This window comes from Panthera leo, chromosome D4 (assembly GCF_018350215.1).
Source record: "Panthera leo isolate Ple1 chromosome D4, P.leo_Ple1_pat1.1, whole genome shotgun sequence".
NCBI classification, from domain to species: domain Eukaryota; kingdom Metazoa; phylum Chordata; class Mammalia; order Carnivora; family Felidae; genus Panthera; species Panthera leo.
In genome coordinates, this window is record NC_056691.1 from 9846520 (window position 1) to 9872162 (window position 25643).

Here is a 25643-nt window from a genome sequence, read left to right on the forward strand (position 1 = left end):
GACTCAGTCAATTAAGCAGCTGACCGGCTCAGGTCATGATCTCACCATTTGTGAGTTCAAGTCCCACGTTGGGCTCTGTGCTGACAGTTCAGAGCCTGGAGCCTGCTTTGGATTCTGGCTCTCCCTCCCTATCTGTCCCTCCCCAACTTGTGATCTGTATCTGTTTCTCTCTCTCTCTCTCTCTCAAAAATAAAATAAACATTAAATAAAAAATTTTTAAGTGAATAATTTTGTCAGCTACAATCACTATTGGCTTCCAAAGTTTCCTCTCCTATTTACACTGAACCTACCAATGTCAAGAGAATCTGCTTGAAGGAACCACGCCAATTTTATGTTGAACTGCCACCTTGAGCAATGAGGCTTGAAGTCATCAATGAGCTGCCAATGGTGGGGACCAGTCAGTGCTGGATTCTGAGTAGAGTCAGAGAGACTGGCCTCTCTCCTCCTGCTGTGCTCCAGCTTCTGATGTGAAGCCCAAACAGCCCAAGCCGCATTCAGAGTTTCCCATGAATGCAGTGTATTTCTATCCCTCATTGTCTATCAAAAGGGCCTCAAACTCAGTCCAAGGGGTCAGTGGGTAACAGACACCACCATATCCACGGGTGGATAAGGCTCTTCACCCCACATGTAGGCCTCCTTTCCAAATAATACTCTTTCATATGTGTAAGTAATGGGATAAACAGACAAAAGTGAGTACATGGAGGGAGGGTGAGGACGATGTTTCCCTATAGCAGCCTCTGACCCTACTAGGCCAGCTTGTCACGTGAGAAGCACCACAATGTTATGCCTAATTTACTCCACAATTTTATTATTGTTACCACTCAGTTAAATTAATTTTAACTGATGCAAAATTACCATCAGTACTACGATACTGGAATGCATTTAAATAGTGAGTGTTATCACTACCACCCCTGAGCTGGATTCCTCACTGAGAAAGGGGACCATGAGATCGCCCGAGAGGAACTAACAAGATGCAAGCAGGAGTAAAAAAAAAAAAAAAAAAAAAAAAAAAAGCTAAAGAAATGCTCCAAATACACACTGAAGCACAGCCTAAAATAATAGGGCAAGCCGAAGATGCCCGAGATTGAAACTGCAGACATCTCTGAGTGGTGGGTGACAGTTATATTTAAGAAGTGGAATCACAAGTGACACCAGGCTCTGCATATAGTAACTGGTATTTCATATCAAAAAATGATCTTTCCGTATGCACACCCTGGAAAGCACAGTATCTTCCAAATGCACACATTATTCACCTCCCCATGCAGAGCAACCCACCAAGTACTGTCCCTTAAAATAGAGGCAGAAATAAAAAGTAGCCTTCAGTTTTGTTAAAAAACATACTCTATATTCGGGGACACTCAATACCTTTGTTGCATTTTTGCCCAAGGCCCTGCCAGCATGGTCAATTTTAAGTATCCAGGTTTAAGTATATGGGATGGGACTAATGTTTGCTCTCAGGCAGTTCTTTCAAAACTAATTTTTACACTAATATAAACGGAGCACATTGTGCTAACACAGTGTTGAGTGTGCCAAATGTTTTACCCGGGCCATCTCACTTAATCCCCATCACAACCATATGAAATAGGCACTCAGGCTTAGCAGGGTTGAGTGATTTGCCCATGATCCCAGCACTAGTCACAACGTAGACAAGATTCAAACGCCCGAAGTCTGACTGCAGACCTCACGCCTTAATGGCTCTAATGTACTACCTCTAGATTTTTGGATCATTGACTTGTTCTAGCCCCTTATTCTGACCCCAGCAGTGAGGGTGTTGGCAGGGGTCTGTTTAGGAGATCCATTTGCAGAAACTCAGTGAGCCATCCTTGTTGATGAATAATTGTTCTTCCGGTAACTTCTCTTGTGCGGCAGAGGCTTGGCAGGGTTGAAAGGGGTGGCCAGTGGTAACTGGTCCAATGGGTTTCAGAGGGAGGAAAATTACATTTGCAGAAACATCAGACTATGGTACTGCCCACTCTTTTCTGTAATCAACCCAGGCAGTGCAGTTAATTCCATCTGCCTCTCCTCCATATTAGGGCATTCAATTCATAGAATTGGATGGCATTTCTAAAATGCTCAGAGGCCGACCTCCTGCCATTGTGTGATGTGGCAAACCCATGAAATATGGGAAGTGGCCACTGCACCCCAGTGTGCCCAAGGCCACCAATGGTCTGCCACCACTCATTTTTTCCTGTGACACCTGAGGGACTGGTATCACATGGCAGAGGAGGTGAGGGAATGAACATACCTCATTTAGGCCTGTGCTGAGTACTCCTCCTTTAGGTCTGTGCTGAGCACTCTATCTACATGCCTTATTTATGCTTCACAAGAAGCCTTTGTGAAGGACGTTTCCCCCATTTTACAAATGGAAAACCAGACATTTCAAGAAGGTAATTATTGTGTCTAAGTGCATGTGACTGGTTAGTACTAAGTCTTGAGTCTAACGCCAAAGGTAGGCATTCTTCCCACTGACCAGGCAAGTCATAGTTTCCTGACTTTGGCCAGGATGCGGTCAAGAGCATCTCTGGGTACATAAGGGTACGTTATAAATATGACATATGCAAATGGTAGATCTGATTTAAGCAACTCACTAAAAATGAAAGAGAGAGAGAGAGAGAGCTGCACAGGTGGGAAAAACGCCACCTCTCAATCTCAAAAAAGGCAGATTTATTCCTATTATTTTCTGGGATTTAAGCACAGTCAAACATAGATCATATGGAAAAAATCATCATTTTTGTAGCCCAAGCATGTGTTATCTGTGGAAAGAGCATCCCCTCTACTTAGCTCCTTCATCATCCCAACCCCTGGCCCTCAAATTCCATACACCAACCTCTCCCAGGGGCCCGGCTGTTGCCTAGGAAACCTGGCAGCATAAGAAAACAGCGGTTTCACACTGGCCTGGGTGTAAAGTTTGAATAAGATATTGTATTTTAAAAATTGATTTTGTATACTCCCTGGGCCAACTTCCTGGGATTAGACGTTTTCTTTCACACTTGACGTTCTCTTCAGACTTCTCAGGTATCAGTAAAAAAGAGGGAAAATGGAGACCCCGGCAGAACAAAACCATAATTCAGGAGTCGGGTAATAGGTGAAAGATGCTAATCCCAGTTGAGAGGAGTTCATAAAAATGAATCCTGGCCCCCCTTTGGGTAGCAGGAGTACTGCATCATGAATATTTATGGTGGAATATGGGGAAGTGTTGGGAAACACACTCAGCAGGGGCCAATCTACCCGAACAGCTGGGGATCGTTTGGGTGTTAAAATGAAGTTTTAAGGGACACCATTTAGATAAAATCATATTTGAAAAGAATTATGCCTGCATTCCAAATAGCATCGAGGGCAGCACAATTTTAAGTTTTATATGCTTTGCAAACATCTGCTTGCTTTTAAACTTTACTCATCTGTGCCGTGAAGCGGGATTCAGTTTCAAAAATCTTCCCTACTTTTACGTTGGGGTGATGCGGTTAAAGGGGTTTATGAAAACATTTTTTTAATGTGTATAAATATGTGTGTGGATCCTTTTCAAAAAGCATTAATTTTAAAACTTTTTAAAAATGTTTCATTTAGTTTTGAGAGGGAGAGGTGAGTGGGGGAGGAGCAGAGAGGGAGGGGGCAGAGGATCCAAAGCAGGATCCCTGCTGACAGCAGCGAGCCTGATGCCGGGTTGGGAACTCAGGAATCATGACCTGAGCTGCAGTCGGATTCCAAAAGCATTCATTTTAAAGAGGTTCCGGGTAGACTGGAGAAGCACACAGCCTCTGAAGCTAGGTTGCCTGTGCCCAAGTTCCAGCACCCCCACTCCCCAAGGCTGTGTGGCCACGGGCAAGTTACTTAAACTCTCTGTGCGTTGGTGTCCCAATCTGTAAAAACGGGGTCCTCATAGTGCCTCCTCTTGTGCTGTTATGAAGATGAAACGAGTTCCTGGCTCACAGTAAGCAGACTGTGTTAGCATCAGTTTTCATCATCATTATTAAAATTATTCTTGTTTCACTGGGTTAATCAGGTAAAGGGTATAAAATGAGATTCATCTGCTTACCCCAAAAAGTTTCTGTATGAATTAAAACAGATAATGAGCAGAGTGTCTAGCTCAAAGGTACTGAAGAGGAATGACCGGGGAGCCAAAACCCTCTTTTGTCATCGGCTCTCGTAGACTATTCCTGAAATGTACTTGATCAGTCGCCAAAAAAGGAAGCAGGTACCACCAACTAAACCAAAACTGACATTAATGATTGAATTCGTTGGTGTCATTGCATTTGTTTTTCACAAATTAAGACTCAGCTTACTGTGTGTTGCCGAGAGGGTCATGTCTATGGTCTATTGGGCGGAATTTCTTCTCACCTTATTTCACGGGAAAATGTCACGGGAAACTCTTTTGGTCCCAAATCCTGATTCTGTTCATTCACTTATTATTTAATTCGCTTATCCAAAACAAAAATAAGAAATAAAAAAACAAAACCCCTGAAGATTCCATTTAAGAGACTACTTAGCAGTAATTGTTACTGTAGTTTAATTGTTAATTTCAGCTCTGTAAAATTTCGAGATCTTGCTGAGGATGATTAATAATTCACACACCCCACTTTGATGAAATGCCTAAAAGCACATTCAACGATGTCTGAAATCTAGATTACCGCGTGAACAAAGAACTCCACCTTGCCCGGAGAGAAAACCACTCACTCCCAACAGTCCATTTGCTTTATGGTAGCCAGAGTGAAAATGCAAATATGATCATGTCATTTTGCAGCTTAAAAATCTTTAACAACTCCCAAATTCTCTCGGGATGAAGACTGAAATCCTTAATAGAGAATTTACACACCATGACTCTGGACCAGCCTCCTGCCTGGCTCCCTGTACCCTCCCCTTCATCCTAACCCATGTCCCAGCTACGCTGCCCCTCACATGGTTCCCTGAACTTGCCAAGCTCCTTGTTGGCCAGCACCAGCGACAAATACGTGCATTACCTGCAACAACAATCATGTGGGGTGCCTTCAAACACACAGCCTTTAAATATTTGTTCAATATGTATCTAGTGAGAATGCAGTGAACCTAATTTTCCAGTAATAAAAACTGTTCACACAAACGGATTTAATATACATTTTATTTGCAGAGGACAAGCATAATCAATATTTTGGGGGGGAAAGGGTAATTTTCGGTTATTCTCTAGTTTTGTTTTTTTATCTCTTTCTTTTGTCAATTCTGAAACGACACAATTTCCTAGGGGGTGGGACAGAATCTTAAAAGCGTTTCACATTTATATCACAAAGACTGTCCCTTTTTTCTACACCCGTGTTTTGTGATTTGGGGGCTTCAGATGACCGCAGCTGCCACCAGCTTCAGATACAGTTACATTTACGTAAGTGCACGCTGCGCTGAGGACACTCAAGAGAAACAAACCAGTGAAGGGTTGGCTTTATTGTGCACACAACAATCCTCTCAGCTCCAGGAAGGTAAGAAGCCCACGGAGAAACCTCAGAGAGTAGGTGCTGGCAATGCTGTAGCCCTCCTGTAGTTTGGTGGGCTGGAGAGCTGTCCAGCTGGTCTACCCCCTAATCTGGCACTGCCTTTACTAGGAAGACATTTTCTACTTCACCTTCTGGATAACTTCTTAGTAGTTTCCAGGTCAAGGACTAAATATCACCTCCTCCAAAAACTATGTCGCTGGCCCTAGAGACCAGGTCAGGTCACTGGGTGACTGTATTTCAATGGTTCTGCATTATTTTTACATTTCCACATCTCTGAAATTAGATGTGGCTTTCTAACAGAGGGGCCTTCCAACCTCCTTAGTCAGCTTCCGGCAGGCATCCTGATGTGGCTGTCATTCTGGCACATGTGTGCACGTAGGTGTTCACCCTGGTCACATGAATGCACAACCAAAGCCCCTTGCCTTTTCCGACAAACCATTTAAGGACCATCTGAGCAGAGAATACAAGTCTTAGTTGATGTCTGAAAATCTTCCACTAACACCTCTTGGTAAGATCAAGAAAGCATCAGCACCTAAACACTGAGAATCAGGTCAGCTGCTGGGAAGAAAATTCCAGACAACAGCACAGCACTCTTAAGAAATGCCATTCCCTAACTTACCAGATGGTCAGAGAATAACAATGTATGGAAAATATGCACATTGGTGATGCTCAGTCAGGAAGTGATCCCAAAAGTCCAACTCTCAATTTGAAAAAGTTTTAGGAATGCCTTATGTAATTTATATTTTCCTTTTTAAGTATGCATGAGAGTCAGAGATGATTATTAATTTTGTTAATGTTTATTTTTGAGAGCTACAGAGCATGAGTTGGGGAGGAGCAAAGAGAGAGGGAAACAGAGAGGGAGCCAAAGCAGGCTCCAGGCTCTGAGCTGTCAACACAGAGCCCGATGCAGGGCTCGAACTCACAAACCGCGAGACCATGACCTGAGCCGAAGTCGGATGCTTAACCGATTGAGCCACCCAGGTGCTCCAAGAGTCATATATGATTTTTTAAAAAACTATGTTGAAGTAATTCTAAATTGAGCTCTATTAGTAAGTGTGAAACAAAGTGAATTGAAAGCATAGGGCTTTCATTTCTTATAAATAAGCCAGCATAAGGCCATAATCTCATTAGCAGACTTTTATCTTTCCTAGCAGATTATAAAAGAGTGACGTGACTTATAAGCAAGCAACTTTTATGAAATAAGGTGTATGTTTGTGTCGTTGCCTGGGATTTTCACTCACTGCATTTATTACAACTGTAGTTCTACTGATTAATTACTTGTTTCACTTCTATCTCCCCAACTGGTCTATCAGTACAGACTGATGCCCAGAATAAAGTACACTTACGCCAATTATTTTAGAGTGAATGAAATATGCTTACATTTTTGTTCCCAGGGGCACAAATGTCACCCAGAATCTTATTCATCCATTCGTCGACTTCCAGGACTAGACGGCTGCAGGCTAAATCTGAGCCGTAAATGTACATTACTTGATGGAGTACAGTCTTTCTAAAAAAAATTTTTCAATAAAACTGAACGCCTCTAGGTGGGGCATGTGGTCTCCAATTCACTGTCCCTATCACTTCTATCCATTTACATCTATATATCTACCTGCCCCTTGAAAGCCTCTGAGTTTGTGATGCATATTCTGTGCTTGATATTAACACATGATAAATGCATCCTTCGTATGATCAGAGGGATAGTTACTGATTTGTGGAAAAAAGCCTCAACCCAGGCCACAAGTGTACCCATGAAAACACTCGCTGTTGGAAAAAATTTTAGATTGTCAGATGCAGCAGCATGCGGCCAAATGTTTGCACAAATAATTCACCACTGGTACTTTTCCACTTGGGCCGAAGACACGTTGGTGCTGAGGCTTTGTGCCATCCACAGGTGGCAGTGGTCCTTCACTACTGCAAACACCCAAAATGCCAACCTTGCTTCTGAGCCTTGACATCCTGGGCCTCTGGAGAGGATATCTGTAGAGTTCCAGGGCACTTTGTCTGACTTTATCCCTCCACCTCTGAGATGTTGGTGACTAAGAGCAGTATTTATGCAGGGAAGGAACTTGGCCCCCTAGGGGTCAGACAATGCATTTATGCTGCTGAAACATGAATGTCGATTTGCAATGGAAAAGGTATTCTTACATGGTTTAAACCAAGTACCGTTTGGGGCACCTGGATGGCTGAGCTGGTTAGGCATCTGACTCTTGGTTTTCGATCAGGTCATGATCTCATAGTTTAGGAATTCGAGCCCCACATTGGGCTCTGCACTGACAGTGAGGAGTCTGCTTGGGATTCTTTCTTTGTCCCTCTCTGTCTGTACTCCTCCCCTCTCTCTCTCAGTCTCTCTTGCTCAAGAATAAATAAATAAAAACCTCAAAAAATTTTAAAGAAACAAGTATGTTTTCCAGTCTTGCCCCTCAGATTAGAGAACAGGACAGAAACAGTGATTTTGCTGCGACCTTCATCCCCTACTAGTCTCAACCTTCTTTTGTTATCCCCTAATGCATTAGTATGTCTCCAATGTGACTCGTCAGTATAATCGATTATAAAAATTAAGACCTTTCAGAAAACATTACACACGGTCTTATCTGTTTTGCATTTTAACACCATTCCATGTAGGCACAGACACAAGGGAAAACTCAGTTTTAAGGAGGTTGAAATTAAGCAGTATTTTAGCTCTAGCCAATTTTTCCAGGTAGCATCTGACAGATGGAAACTCTGAAAACAAGGCTTCTGTGCTGTGTCTTTCTTCTATTTGAATTTTGGCCAAATGTGTTCAATTTATAACTCAGTTACAAAAACATGTGGTTTTCCTAAGAGCAGTGCCACAAGTGTAAATATTGCTTAATAACACATGACAAAATGTTAAATGCTTCTGTTAGAGACCATGGTGTTACCTATAGCAAGGTAACTGATTGACTACCCCAGAGTAAGTCACAGCAGGTAATTTTCAATGGACTGACTACCCCAGAGAAAAATCAGTCCCACCGTACACATGATGATTAGTGATGGTAATTGTTGGGGGTGGTTCAAATAAAAGAATTTTCTTCATATGAGGAAAAAAATGTGGTTATAAAAGCAATATTGCCATGCACAGGATCAGCATCTCATTCGTTTTCGTGATGTGGCATTAAGAAATTCTCAAGTATAGTCTTTTTAAAAGTATATACTGTTGAATAAATGGAGCCTGTTTTAAACAGGCCACTTGAGTTGAAAAATCTTTTGCAAAACTGTTTTCGTACTTTTAAAATCGGGAAAAGCATGCTAAAGACAAATGGTCCCATTTAGACCTTAAAAAAAAAAAGAAGAAGTCGATAAGTAGCAAATATTAGCAATCTTATTTTTCTCTACTGAGAGATTTATTTCTCCTTCCTACTCGTTTAGACGTAAAACAACCAGTGTGTGGCTTTTCTCGCTCTGGCAGGGTTAGCTTCCCTAGTACAGCTGCGTACATCTGCTGTTGAGTCTCCACTCAGACACAGCTCCCCAGAATTGTTACATCATCTCTGTGCTCTGCAGGGATAAGCCCCTGTTGGTAATGCGCTCTCTGGAGTTGTTTCTTCAACTGAGTCCTACACCTAACCTAATCTCTGTCCAATGCTAACAGAGTACCAGTTTGTTGATCTTCCATAGACTCAAAAATGAGTCTATCCTCAGTATTATAAGAAGAAAATATTGGACATGAGGAAAAACACAACACCAGGCAGGTGTTGGAAACCATTGCATTGGTGTTGGTAGATTTGGGCGTGGAACCAGTTGAGACATCCATGACTTTATACTTCATCGAGAGGCTCACCAGAAGCTTAAGGAATCAGCATTCCTCAATTGAGGTCTCAGCATTCAATTGAGGAATGCTGATTTCTCAGGCTTCTTGGGGACAGATCTTAGACCCAGCCCATTGTCATTCCCTTGGGGCTTCCAGCTGAGCCAACAAGAGCTGCTGAACCTAGAAAACACTTTTCAGTGCAAACGCATCATGTCATTCAAAAGCAACATCCAAGGATCCAAGTCACTAACAGGGATAGAAATTAGCAGCGATTAAGTTCCCATTATGAGCCAGGCACCCTCCATGCAGTATCTCAGTAGAAGCTTAGAAACAGTGTGACAGAATTTTATTAGTCCTTCTTCACAGGTGAGACAACTGAGATTCAGAGAGATCAGAGGTTGGCTCCTCTTCTGTTTTATTGCCCCTAAAATAATTTTTAAAAATGCCTGCTTTAAAAGGGCAGTTCTAGTGCCTATGAAATCTATTCCCTGCATTCTTCTATGAAGGATCTTGGGGGTGGGGAAGGAACTTGATATCAATTGTGGCTTTGGATGTGACATTTACTTTCATAATAAATACTATTTTCTCTGAGTTCAATGATAGGCATCTTTGATTTTAATAGAAAAAGATGTTCTTTTTATGATTGATTTCAGCACTAGTAACACAGGTTCCATAGACTCAGTTTCTGGATGCACAGATAATCACAGATATTTAAGAGCAAGTCTACACTTGTCAATGCATTCCATGTGTTTCTGGGATCACTTTATCTTGGCCAGTGTCTGTAGCAAATAAAGAAGGGTATGAATTTTCTCCAGAGACTTCTCAGGATATACAGCGCTGTGGCACGATCTGAGGTTCTTTCAGTTTCCACATCCCAGACGATCAATGTAGAATTACAAAGAGATGGGAAGAAGAACCAGAGAACTACAAAGAGTATACGCTTTTCTGCTGAGAGGTCTGGATGACCGCCATGTCCAAGGTTCATGTCTGCTGAGTATAAAACAAGTCACCTGACTTTCAAAGAGAATTTCAGAGTGACAGCTTTTGAGGGGATTAGCACATATGTCAGTCTCAGATACAGGCATTAAGCCCCAAATCTTCTGACTTGTAGAGTATTTTGCATTTGTCTTGTGGCTGGGTATCAGAAGTGACATCTTCCTTATTCTGTTTGAACAAAAGATTCCAACTGCTAAAGCCCTACCCAGTCCAGTGTCATCCCCTTCCTCCCTTTACTCAGGAAACATAGTGGGGCACCTGGGTGGCACAGTTGGTTCAGCGTCTAACTTCAGCTCAGTTCGTGAGTTCAAGCCCCACATCTGTCTCTCTGCTGTCAGCACAGAGCCAACTTCGATCCTCTGTCCCCCTCTCTCTCTGCCCCTCCCAGCTGGTGCTGTCTCAAAACTAAATAAAAATGCTGAGAGAAAGAAAGAACGAAGGAAAGAAAGAAAGAAAGAAAGAAAAGAAACAAAAGAAAAGAAACAAAAGAAAGAAAGAGAGAGGGAGGGAGGGAGGGAGGGAGGAAGGAGCGAGCCTTGGAAACACCCAAATATTAAATGAACCACTCATGGGTAGCCCTGTGCAAAGTACAAAGAAAATTAACCCGACTGGCACCTGCCTTCTGAGGTCTAGAGATTTCTCTCCATCAGGAATTGACTTTTCTGAATTAAAAAAAAAAAAAAAAATAGATGAATTTGACAAATACTGTGTAAAGGTTTCAGACTGATGATTTTTTTCATTTTTAGAACTCTATCAGAAAATAAGACAATGTAATTATCACCCACAAAATCTCATTCCAGTCATATTCCTCTATGGAATATTCCCAGGCTTACAGTCATCATTTCGATTTTCCTTATTCCTTTTGTGGAAGAAAAGCGTTTTAAAAATTTATTTCCACTAGTAATATTTTCCTTGAGACTACCTAGCTATTTTACAGATATATTTGTTGTTGCAAAGACAGTCAATAGAAGCTAAAAGTAAGCTACACTCTAGAATGCTCAGAAGCTAGGTTCAGATTGATTTCCATTTGTTTTTGATGTAGACAAACTAATTAAGTATTTTTATCAAGAGTCGCTGTTTCGCTGAGGCTATGATCTAAGACTTTCCATGACCACAAACATGTCAAGTTACCTGGTGCACTAAAAAGAGCCCCAGGGCCTGAAAAGGGAGACCTGAGTCCACACCCCACTTTTAGAATGATGTTGTATCAGATGATATTTCAGAAGTTACCATCCCTCTAAGCTCTGCTTCCCTGTGTACGATGAAGCTGAAAAACTCAGTGATCTCTAGGGTCCCTTCAGGATTCCTATCTGTTTTAATGCATGAAACATACCTTTAAAATATTACAACATAAAGAGCCAATTTTAACATGTTTTTTAAGACTCAGGATATTCCTCAATAAATATATCTCAATTTTAAGTAAAGAAAAATGAGGAAGTAAGCGAGAGAAAGGGAGATACAACTATCTTCCACACTCTGGGAGCTCCTCTAAAAATCCACAACTATGGAAAAAAGCCAACATTTCCGTGTCACCTCCAGCAAATGCCACAGGGAGGCATAGGTCGGGCTACCTAAACTCTCTCACCAGCAGTGCCAAACTGACAGGAGGGCTGTCCACACATCTGTGCTCCCGGAGTCTTTTCCAGACCAGGCGATGAGACATCCATGGAACTGAGCAGCTGGACAGCACATCCCTGGCCCCCGTCCTACAAGGATTACCATTAAATGGTGAATCTGGGGACACACTATTCCTCTTCCAAATTCAGAGTTTGGTTACCCATAATCCTCTTTGGACACAGACTGGGAGAAACCCATGTAGTAAACAGCACACACCTGTCGCAGTGTTTTGAAATGTAACCCAACCAAGTTAACTGTCAACACTGGCAGGGAGAGAGAGGAGGGGAGCTGGAAATAGTTGGAGGAGGAACATTTTTTATCCCAAAGGCTCCAACAACTTAAAAAAAAAGAAAAGAAAAAAAAAGCTCTTTTGTTAATTTTTAAGATGTTGCCTGCTAACAAACTTGAACGTTTCACTATCTGGTAAGCATTTAAGAAGTATGACCTCACTGAAGCTATTTGACCAAATGAGGTAAACTGGCTATTCTTTCCAGAAAATTAGATTTCAGGGAAGTCAAGACCAATTTCAGCTGCTATTTTATCAACAACCCAGTTTCATCTCTGTCTCAAGTTCAACGTGCCATGTTAAGTTACGTCCCAAATCAGAGATACTGGGATTCGGGTGACTGAACAAAAGGAAAGGTGGAGGCAAGGGTACCCTGCTCAACTCTCGTCCCAGGGTGAGTCTCCGGCTTTGATGGCAACGCAACAACTATTTCTCTAGAGGCTCTGGTGCACAATCATCCAAGAATTTTAGTGTGTGTTTTGGCCCTGGGGAAATACAGATGAAACACCACAGTCCTTCAGAATGCCCAGACACACAGGCAAAGACACTCTAGAAGCGGCGACTGCCAAGGAAGAGGTGTGTACCAGGTACACAGGGGCAGAGCCTCTCCATCGTCCTGGTGGGATCAGAGAAAACTTCACAGAGAAAATCCTGTGTGAGGGCACATCAGGAGGATGAGTAGATGTGTACCTGCTGGACTGTTCCGGAGACATGAAGAGCGGCAGCGAAGTCTTAGGACAGGGTATGAGCGGAGACACAGAGTTATCAGAGAGCTAAGTTATATTCTTAGAGCATAAAGTTCAGGAAATGCGGGCAGCTCCTTATGATAATAAATAGGTAGACAGGAGCCAGATTATGCTCTAGAATTCAGACCTTTGCTGATGGAAGGGCTCCACATCTTCCCAGCATTTGTTTTAAATAACACTACCAGGACCACCTTTTAAACAGAATGAGGGATGTGAACTGAACCCTGAGGCTCAGAGGTGTATATTCAGGGAAGAAAAGGGAGGGGATGGGAAATAGCCTGGAAGTTCCAAAAACGAAGTTTACACTTCACAATTCAATTCGCTCTCTCTCTGTGATTCCCCTCAAACTGAAGGACCTCACTCTCCCTCATATGTATCGCATATCTGACTCAATCATTTCAGGGCACTGAACTGGATGGAGGAAGTTATCTTGCAAAGTTTAAAATGGCATGGACTCAATTTCTTTTACCTAGTCCAAGTTTTTCAATGGAGTCCTGCTACTAGAGATGATTTTTCACAGCAAGCAAGGGAGCATAAGCAGGCCAGTGACAAAAGAACAGGAAAGCACAGCACATACGGTGTCACAAACTCATTGAGCCACACTCAACACACTGTTGCTGTTATATTCATCATTATGTAATAGGAATTATAGGAAGCATCCTCACAATCTCACAAAGAATGAATCCGGTCCAAGATATAATGGATCCAGCAGTGACTCATTCGAGTATTTGTTATCCAAAACGGGAAAACTTATAATAAAATTTGAGGGATTATTAATGAGTATACTCAGTATTCTAAGAGGCCAGAAACCTAGTGCATACAAAATCCTGACTTTTACACCTACTTAATATCCAACTTTGAACAGGTCATACGATCTCCTCAAAGTCTTCTGTCTTCTACTTAAATTGACGTTCAGATTTGTCATTAAGTACTCAGGAAAATGATTACCTTATTACCTTTAATGGTTAAAAATGAGAAAAGGAGGAAAAATCATGTAACTGAATGAGACCCTTTTTTACCCACTACTTCACTGTAAACATACATGTACGTACATATGTACACACACACACACACACACACACACACACACGAGAACAAGTCACAACAGGGGACTAAAATTCCAACTCAAGGCAACAAAGAAATGGCAATAAACTAAAGCTACAAATGAGAAAATTCTATGAAGAATAGAGATCAAACATGCCTAAGCATTGTAGACATCTGCCCTATAAGGTCAAGATGGGGTACTTCATGGGGTTACAGCCTATAGAAAAAGGAGGAAAAAGATGAACCCTCAAAACCAGGAACCGGGAGTACCCTGCTCTAGCTAATAGCCCAGAAAGGTGATATTCCTGCAGGGTAAGTACTCAAATCTAATAAGTCAGATCTGCTTCTGCTTCTGAGCTGTGTCTCACTGAGCACCAGCTGAGACATCATTAAGACCCTCTGAGGGAAGGCATGAGTATAGGGATAACTCAAAAAAAAAACCAAAAAAACCTCTTATGGTAACTTTCAAACAAAATTTACAAAGTGCACAAAAAAATTCTAGCACTGGGAAACATAGTTAGCAAACCATAACCAAGAAAACTGACAGCCAAGAAAGTAATTACAAAGCAATTTAAAAAGACTTCCAAGTATGGATTTCTGAGATCTTCAAAAGGAGAAGTGTATCCATAAAATGAAAAAGAGGAGATTATAAAACCAAAGCATGTGGTAACAAATTCATGAAGAGAAATCTTATCATTTAAATTTTTAAAACAGGAAAGTAGACATAATTAAAGAAATAATTAGTAAACCGGAAGATACAGCGCACAAAGATAAAGAAGTGAAAATGGGAAATAACACATAAAGCAAATACTGAGTATCTTAAACCGAACTCTAGTATGTCTCCAGGAGAAAATATAAAAAGGCATATCTGAATATATAATTGCTGAAATTTTTCTAGATTTGTAACCCAACCCAGACTAATTGGCAAAAGCTTGCACTTATGATCAAAAGAGTGCGTGTTAACAGAGCAGTGTCTCCAACCTCTTCTTATTTGATTTAAAAATCACAATCAGGGTGCCTGGGTGGCTCAATCGGTTAAGCGTCTGACTCTTGGTTTCGGCTCTTGGTCTGACTTTTGGTCATGATCTCACGGTTCATGAGTTCAAGCCCCGTTTCAAACTCTGCACTGTCAGTGTGGACCCTGATTGGGATTCTCTTTCCCTCTCTCTCTCTCTCTGCCCTTCCCCTGACATCTCGTCCCACCCCTCTCTCAAAATAAATAAATAAACTTTAAAAAATCACAATCAATGTAAAACTGACACTTGGCTATGTATGGATGCGTCATGGCACCAGTAACTTGTACAGAGAAAACGGTCATTGCATGTGGAGTAGCACATTGCCAAATAACAAACCTGCTAGGTCTTTTCTGGTAGGTCTCCCCTCTATTAATTCACTTTGCTTGGCATACATGTTACATTGTGTCATTCTTCCATGTCTGTTCCCTTCCTTGCTTGAAATGGTAAGACACTTAATTTCGTTTCTGGAACACAGACGCATGAGGAAACTTCCCTGAACCTTAGTGCTTGGCAAATCCTAGTTTTATAAATAATTGATAAAGAACAGTAACCAAACAAAGCAGAGATCCAAGATATCAATGGAAGAACTTCCCACCATTTTCAGATGGTCTTCCTTTTTCTTGGTCTGGCAAATTTAGTATGAGTTTTTTCCTCAGTGTTTTTTAATTAATAAACATCCAGTGCAAGTGACAAAGATCTTATGGGATCTGCTATTTTGTGGCTAGGAAGAGACCTTAAACAGTAAGATGAAACATACAAAATATGAAATGGTAACTGATGCTCATTTTGGTGAAGGGCTAATGTTGAAGGATTCATCAATGGTGGAAAGGAATGGAAAGGAAAAAGAAGAGATATTGGGAGGCCACAGGAAGACCAGAGGGACGTGCAATGATTTTAGAAGAGATCCCAAGAGGTTGAATGTACCTTGGAGAAGGAGATGCAATAAATTCCACCACACCGTCAAGGTAGGCTAAGAACCTATATTATATATAATAATATAATATATATATATTATTATATATTATATATATATTATATTATTATATATAATATATTATATATTATATATAATATTATATATATATATATATATTATATATATTTCTCAAAAGACTTCAGTAAATCTTGCCTTAAGTGTCATGATGGGGGTTAAAATATATATATATACACACACATATATACACACACACACACACATATATATGTATATATATATATACACACACACATATATATGTATATATATGTATGTGTGTGTGTATGTGTGTATATGTGTGTGTGTGTGTGTGTGTGTGTGTGTGTGTGTATATATATATATATATACATATATATATATATATATATATATATATATATATATATACATATATATATCAGCTACCAATGGGAAGTCAAACCCACATGGAAGTTTCCAGAGACCTGATATCTAAGAAGATGCTCACTGAGCTGCTGTTCATAAAAATGCCTTTTCCATCCACCTTTATCTCCTGTTTTTGACTTGTCCGGGCCAGTTGCTGCTTCCTCCATGGCCCCACTGTGTTTCACCCACAGGGGGACTATCATGAGGGTCCATCAAGAAATAAGACTAGGGGATGTATGGGCAAGGCAAATGCTCATTCTTATTTATTCCAGATTTGGGAAGAAACTCATTCCCATCCCAAAGCGGACATATGATATATTCCGAGAGAATGACACCAATTTGTTCACCAGCGATGGAAACGTTTTCAGTACAATATGCAGATACTGATCATGCTATAAAGAAGGCATTAGTTTTATTTACTAAACACCCCCTTCACTGGGCTTGGCTGCAGCCAGTCAGAACCATAAAAAAATGTGAGTCCAACTGGTTTGCATATTGTTTTTTTATTGTTATTATAGTTCCTCCAATCTCCCAGCTCTGTAAATATTTACTCAATATCTCACCGCACTTAAATTTAAGAATTCAGTTGTCTCTCTTAACTGGTTTGTAAACACCAAACAGGAGAACCAGTTCTTGAGATGGAGGAGATAGCATCTGATTGACACACGGAACCTGGATTACGTATTAAACGAGAAATGCCCTTCTCGAGCCAAGATCATGGTGAAGTGAAAAGCAAGTGACTTTCTCAGTCGATGATGCATCTATAAAATGGTTGGAAGGCTGCCCTGTTTGCACATGGAATCAGAAAATAAAACAAAGTAAAAAGAATCTATCCCCTTCCTCTAATTTCATCATCTTGCTACAGCCATTCTCCCCAGGGCTTTCCTCTAACCCAGTTGCCAAGGAGGCGTAAGGGGTTATCCTCTCTGAAACACCATTAACGATTCTGTGGGCCCTCCTGGGGCCACTCTGAAAGAGCTCTGTAGGGAAACTGGCTGCTTCTATGGGCTCATCATATGGAAAGTATATTTCTCAACACAGCTGGCAAACAAATCTCTTTGAAGGAGATAGCCAAGAGGCCCGAGATTGGCCCTCCAATAATGAGTTCAGCATCTTTCACTCTCCCCAGCCTATAATATTCTTCCTCCCTTGTAGTTATTTATTATTATTCAATATTTATGCAAGCTATAAATGTGCAGAGCACTACACAATATCACAGAGAGGGCCAATGCAATAACAACACCTCCCAAGGCATAGGAAAGGACCTGCAAGTCAAGTCCAGTGGCAGAGGCGTCTAAAAAGAGAGGAGAACAGGGAGAGAGATGGACGGCTGTTTACCCAGCATCAAGGTCCCACTCTAGGGCAGGGCACATTCTACTGGATTGAGCTGCAAATCACAGGAGGAAATGGCTTGACCTCTCCATGCCTTTGGCTATTCCACACTTGTTTTGTAAACAAGGTACAAATAGTGATCCAGAATTAAGACATGCTCCATAAACTGCAACTCATAGCCCTAGGCCACATCCAAGGTACTGGAAACTATTAAAAGAGCAGGAATTGAGCATGCAGTGCCTTCACTTGGGGTGGATAACCCGTGCAACACCCCCACTAATATTACTTGTGTCCTTATTTAAGAAGAAACTGCCCTGACATTCTCCAGCAATGACCTGGGTGTGTTTCTGTGTACCAGGAAATGAGAGCAATCAAGTTCAGGCCATGGAAGAACTATCCAAGGTCATGTCATCAGAAAGTGACAGAGCTGAGATGCAGACCCAAATTCCCTGACTCCAAGGCCAATGTGTCTCCATGGTAGGATACTGCTGACTCTGCCTGCACCTTCTTTGGCTGCTCTGCACCTCGGTTCCCTGGCTTCCTTCCCTTCCCTTCCATCCTGTTTTCCCCAAATGGCTATTCATCTTCCACCTCTGACTCCAGGCTTTCCCTAGCCCCTTGTTTCTTTATTTCTCCCCTTGTCCCCTCTGCTTTTATTTCTATATTCTGCCTGGGAAATCACACTGTCGCTCAGGCTTGAACCACCTGCTCCATGTGGTGGATGCCTTGACCACTCCAGCCCTAACCTTAGTATAGGCAAAAGCTTAGGAATGCGGGAGTCAGACAGGCGTGGAGTGAAATGCTGGCATTACTTCAGACGACTTACGGGCCCCTCTGAAGCTCTCTAGAACCACTGTATACCTTTCAAACAAGGATAGTATTTACCTCAGAGCCAAGACTGAGACATCCGGGTGCTAATGTCCATTCTCTCCTCTTTCTTGGTAACAGTGCCCTGATTTTAGCTACATACATTATGCCTACCGCACCCTCAGCCTCCCTTTCAGCTTCTTGTGGCCATGTGATTATGATCTAAGCTGAGGAATGCAAGGAATAATTCTTCTTCTCTGCTTTCCTCGTTCCTACTGCCTAGAATACAGATATGATGGCCGAGACCCATCTGCCACTTTGGATCCCGAGGAGACCCTGACAGTAGAAACCAGGTGCCAGAGATGGCCAAGCAGAAAGATACATGACTAGGTCCCTAAAGAGACTGCAAAGTTTGTATAACAGCCCTGAACAGCCTGTATTTTTTGTAAAAGAAAGGGTAAAATCACTACTTGATACATCTTTTTCATTTTATAGGCAAATTCAGCCAAATGTAGCATACACATGGGATTTTCTCCCTTCTCTTTTTCTATCCAGTGGGAGAAGATGTCACAGAAGAGACACAGCAGCTACTAGAACTGAGATACAACTAAAAGCAGACAGGAGAGAAATACCTTTCTCCTACCCTCCTCCCTTCCACCATGACTCTCATTGGCCAAACCTGGCCAGACGCCATTTTCCGAGAAGTCTTGGAAATGTTGTTGCATAGGACAGTCTCCCTCAATGTGGAACAGAGTCAGAGGACGGATTTCAGAACAAAGAGGTAAATGGCACGGCCCTGCCCAGAGGCTGGTGACTACAGGAACACCGGTATGTGGAGAAGTTAGCACAGTGCCTGTCACATAACAGGCTCTACGACAAATGCTGGCTGCCTTTACCTTCACTGATTTCTTTTCTAAGTTACACATTCACAAAGCCATTCACCTCTGCATTTCTCCATATAGATATTCCGTAAGTACCTCCACCCGATTTGTCCAAGCCAGAAGTCAGCACCTTCTGCTTCTACAAAATTCCCTTATGCCTGAGACCTAACACCACCCTTCCAATCACGGTCTTGAAATCTCAGAGTCCTATTAGCTTTTCCTTCTTCATAAACCTCCCATCCCCCAATCCACGAAAGACTGAGACACAGACACCCTGCCCTGGTGGGTTTCCCAGCTATTGCCTCTCACTCTCATGACCATGAACCTAACTTGCTCTTGGTGTCACGGCATCTTCTCACACAGAGTGACTGCCCTTCTCTATTTACCGGCACTTTCCAATTCTCTCTTCTAGCTTTCTAGCTTCTCTTCATTACCAGCTTCTCCCTTTTTTGGGGAGTGGGCAAGGCTCACAGAGAATTTTGAATTTTATTGGTTCAGACTCAACCTCCTGGACACCTTTGCCATCAGTTACATGGCTAACTAGCAAATTTCCATCTTAGAGATTAAGTTCACAAAAACAAGACTTTGATTGGCCCCATTCATATTTACTTGCTACACCACCAAGTTGATTACCTATTGCTTAATGCCTGTGAATGATAGGTCTACCCTGGCCTGTCAATTGGAGGTTGAGAGGGGACAGATCAGGCTACTACTGATATTTCTTAAACAGCCCTATTGCCACAACTATTAAGTCTCAGATATGATCATAGTATTCTCCTGGTCAAAATTCTCCAAACCTTTGAGGACTGGCCACAAAAGGAAGGGGGAAAAACATTTGCCTTACAAAATTTAATGGGAAATACTTCCAGCCATTAAGAGATGTTTGTCACTTTGTGATTCATGAGATGGTAAGTAAAATGTGCTCACCAGGAATCTCTCACAACATGGAAACAGTTTCCAGTGAATCTTTCTACACACATCCCAAGCTCCACTGTCTTGAATCCAGTGTCTAGGACTAACTTTCCATTTCCAAATACACTCTCCAAAGTCTCTTCTCTGAGTTTCTGCTCTGTGTCCAGAATCCTTTTCCCTTGATATTTCTACATGTTGAGATCCTACCAACCAATCCCAAAAATGGTCTTTGCAATGTTATCGCCCCTCATGACCCCAGCCAGAATTAGTCACTTCTAGACACATATGCCCTCTGTACCCTAGATGCTCCAAAAGAGCAAGAATAGTATCTGCCTTGCTGGCCACTGTATTCCCACTACTTAGGAGAGACTCTGGCTTAGCCAATGCTGAATACATATCCGTTGACTAAGTGCCCACCTCACAGCACTCATTTCTTCCCCATATGTCTATTGCAGTGTGGATCACAGCCTGCCATACATTCCAGCCATGGAAGTTCATGTCTCTATCCCCTAACAGGTAGGGGTTAAGTATATGTCTTATTAACTTTGACATTTCCAATGCACACAGAAGACTACTTTAAACACACTAGATTCAGGATAAACGTTTGTGAAATTAAATAGTTGAATGTATTTATTCCTCTTGAGGTCAAAAGATTTAGATCCAATAAAACATTTTTTCTTCACAAAGGAAAAAAATAGGGGTGCCTAGGGGCCTCAGTCAGTTAAGCCTCTGACTTCGGCTCCAGTCACGATCTCACAGTTCCATGGGTTCGAGCCCTGCATTGGGCTCTGTGCTGACAGCTCAGAGCCTGGAGCCTGCTTCTGATTCTGTGTCTCCCTCTCTCTTGACCCCTCCCCGACTTGTGTTCTGTCTCTCCCTCTCTCTCAAAAATGAATAAACATTAAAAGAAATTTTTTTTTACACAAAGGAAAAAAATAATATTCAGAGTTAGCTACACACACAAAATAGAAATCTCTGATAATATTTAGGTTTTTGACATTCCTTAATTATAACATTTTAAGCTGAAATAACTGCTTCCATAAGAAGCAATTAATGTCGTTCTCATACCGCCAGCCATCCACCACTGCAAAAATAAGAATATTCTTGAGCCTAAAGTTATAGAAATAATATATACTTTTTATTAGTGGAGAAATTATCCTAATTTCAACTCTGTCACCTTTGGGAAGGATTCTTTTCAAAACGTATTTGGAGTGTCCTACTACAATTAACCGACTGGATGCTTACAAAGACAATTGTTGCTTTAAATGGTCATGTACAATAACTCTGACAGAAACAAAGTGAATTTACAAAAAAAATTCACTCTCATTAAAAGCGACAGTGTGTGGAATTAACCAAAAGTTCATGACTTTATTTTAAGGGTAAAAATAGAGTCCATTGCAGGAGAAATTCTTTAAAAAAAAAAAAAAAAAAACTGCATCATAGACAAACCCCTATCCTTTGAGGACAAAGCTGAGGAACTGAGGAAGTCATGTAGTTAAGTGAATTGATATAATATAAAATTCAAAAGAGAAGGAAGAATAGTTCTTTGATGCCATCCACGCATCTCATTCCATCCATGCCAACTCTTCTGTTCTTTCAGGCAAGTTCTAGAACTTCTGTTCCTCTGGCCACCCAGTGCCATACTCCCTGTCCCTCTTACTTGCCTTCACCACATTTCTCTGTGGGTGGGGTGCACATACATTCAGGCGGCCTCACCTCTCTCCTAGTCCAGCCGCACTAAAGTTCAGGGGCATTGCCTCGGCTTACAGGTTCTGCAGAAAACCCAGACCAGGCAGGACCCCCTTGTGGGAAAGGCAGCCACGCTCTGCTCACTTGTTCTGCACTGGCTCACTTCCCAAACAATTTAGGTGGAACAAGCCAAGGCAGCCTTTCCATTTAGCCTTTCCATTTAGTCTTCAGGACTGGAAGCAGTAAAGGGAGGCACCACATCGATTTTCCTTCCATCTTTGCTGTTACTAAAGCTCATTCTTTGATATCCACCAGTGCCTCTCAAAAGGGTTATTAAAAGCATTTTTGGTGCATCAGTTTTGGTTCTGTGAAACTGTTCTGAATATTGTAGGGATGTCTCACTTCTCTGCTTCCCACCATTAAATTCCAGGAATGACCCCCAGATGTTCTAAAGACGACAATACATCCCCACACTGTTCCAAACCCTCTACAAGGGTGGTATAGCCCATGTGTCTAGGCCTTCTTCTGTTCTAAAATGAAATTGAGGATGGCTGAAGCTTAGTTTCCTACACAAATTGCGAATTATGTATAGTATTTAGGTTGTGATATTGAAGCCGCTGCTGTCAATATAGCAGGATCAGACAAGAAAATGTATGGTTCTTACTACCCTGGGATGCAAGAAGGCATGTTTCAAAAAATGCTCTTGCCCCACAAAATTCTAATGAAAATATTATCTCCACTTGGGACAAGATTTATCACTTCATAAACTCAAGAAATGGCAAGTAAATTATGTTCTTAAAGTTAAACCCACCTCAACTCCACACCCCCCACCCCAAAACACAAACATGTAGAGAAAATGGCTCCCACTATAGATGAGTTATCTGCATTTGTACAGACAGTTTTGACAGTTGGCAGAAAGGAAGGGCTTATTGGAGAGAAATATATACTGAAGATTGACTTTTCAGGCAAATGCTTATTAGCGCCGTACTGCTTCCTTAGGGGACAGGGGGATATATCCTGAAGTTTAAGATTTAATGAGGATTTTTGGAGAGCAGACCAAATTGCAGCCACAGAAAATAAATTATAGGCAATTAGGTTTACATCTGATCCATTTTCCAGCACCCTAAGCTTTACTCATAATCTGTCTTCAGATTCACATTTTCCTGCAAATACCAAACCTGTTTTGCTTGTGAGGACATAGGGGAATGGAAATGAAATGTCTCCGGGTTGACACCCAAAAGTCCAGCCACAGGTGAACCCAGATTATATTTGCAGGCAGCAAAGTATTGAGTTACCGAGTCCTTCCGGAGTGCATTTGTTACAATCCCATTGAAAATCAGTTGGCTTGGCAGAGAAGGTCTCATTTGCAAAGGAGAAAAATGAGCACTGTGCCAGTGGACAGGGCTCCAGATGTAGCAGGTGTCTGCAGTGGCTACAAAACACTGGCCACAAGCCTGGCTATATCAAAATGACCTGGAGACAGAGCTGGAAATACAGCTTCCCCCAAGCTCTACCTGTTACAGACTAAATTGCGTCCCCACCAAATTCCTACATTGAAGTCCTAACCTCCAGTGCCTCAGAATATGACTATTTAATAAGTGGGTCTTTAAAAAAGTAATTAAGGTTAAATTTGATCCAGTGGGATGTAATCCAACATGACCCGGTCCTCTTCAGAGCAGGCTAGGACACAGACAAGCACAAAGGACAGACCACATGAAGATGGAGGGAGAGGACAGGGACCCCTGCTGACACCTCATCTCCATCTTCCAGCCCCAGAGCTGTGATGTAAACAAGTGTCTACCAAAGAAGTCATCTAGTCTGTGGCACTCCTTACCAAAGACCACGCTGAGTAACGCACCCACTTCCCCAGACCAGTGCCTGAGAGTCTCTAGAGGCTGGGGGCAGAAGTCATTCTAACACACCAGGGTTTGAGAACCACCAACATGAACTTCTTGCCAAGAGGCTGAAGCACTTCTGCAGACTGCCCAGCACCGCAACCTGCCCTGACTGTGGCCAAGCACTGGGCCCACTCCTGTCCCACACACACTCAGGTGTCTGTGGTGGAGTGGGTTCTCCCTCCTCCTGTTGGACCTGATGCGTAGTTGCTGCCTTCTGCTTTTAGGACTCTTTTGGGAACTTTTCACCTCAGAAACTACTTCTGTCAAAGCTATGTGAAAGGTAGCTGAAAGGGGTATTCTAAATGACATGAAAATCTATTTTTTAAAGAAAAATGCAGGGAGAACAGAGGATCAGGTGATGCTGACCAAACTGCTGGGTGACTGCTAAGACATGGAGGGCTGAGGCAGCTCAGTGGCTCAAGGATTATATGTTTAAGTATGGGGTGTCACCAGTGTCACCAGCTCACTAGCCCTGAAAGTCTCCAGGTTTTCCTAGGGCTGCAGAGTCAGAGTATTCCAGCCTCCAGATGGGACATCTGGGAAAGTCATGGTCATACTTCATGGGATTATCATGGAAAATCACCTTGCTCATCTCAGTTCATAAACACATCAGTAGTAAGGCTGGGGAGCTTATAACATGTGGTCTAGCTTGAACATTTGTTTCTGGTAAACCAAAAGCCATACAAGGATCTGTCACAACAGAGCTGCTGAGCCTCTAGAATCCACCTATGGCCAAGAGGGACCCTTGCATACCATTCTGTTATAGCCATGGCCAAATACACAAACCTGAAAGGAAATTATAATGCTCCTTCTATTTCCACCATTTAAATTATCCAGTTGGGTTCCCTAACATTATGTTTCAGGATTACTGCTCCCTGCCCCTAGATTTGCAACTTTGCATTTTATTTGCCTAGAAGCAAATGTGACCAGCAATACCTTCTACCTGGGCATAGGTACAAGTGTTTCTTTGGTCCAACCCTACCCCAATCGCCACCATCTAATAACCTCTCACTCACTAAGCTTCAAGTCATGTATTCACGTCTGGACTCAATAAATAGTTACTGAGGACCTATCACAAGTTACGCATACTCCAAGCCCTAAAGTATAGTAGTGAACATAACAGACTAAATTTCTGCTCTTCTTGAACTTAATTTCATGTGGTGGAAACAGACAATAAACAAGCAAATAAATACAAATACAACTTCCAGATGTTTTCTGTAGGAAAAATAAAGCAGAGTAATGAAATAGAGTAGTTGTTCTCAAAGTTTGGTCTCTGAATCAGCAGTCTCAGTGTCTCCTGGGAACTCATTAGAAAAACAAACTCTCAGGCTTCCCTCAAGACTTTCCAGTCAGACACTTTAGACACATGACCCAGCAAAGACAATAACATTGGAGAACCACTGCCATAATAAAGAATGACTGAGGAGAGTTGCTTTAGATTGAGTGGTCACAGAAAACCTCCCTGAGAAGGTGACATCTGAGCTGAGACTTCAATGTCATTTGTGCCAGGACTTGTCCTGGTCTTAACTCTCCACAGTGGTCACTTAAGTTCTCCAAAAATCTTTGGTCTTTATTTCATGCTTGCCAAACACTCTCTGATTCTCATTTCCCATCAAGGCTAGCTTCGTGGAGGTGTGACCGATGCAGTCACAGAAGTCCCTGCCCTCAGAAGGGCCCCATACTTGGCATAAAGCTCTACTGTCACCATCTTGAAATTCCTAGTAGTTTTTTCTCTGAACTTGTTTTGTAACTGAGTTATCATAGGACAATGGAGCAGGCATCTGAACAGAGAAGAGATCTGGGAAATATGCATTCTGTCTCAGTCACATAAAGC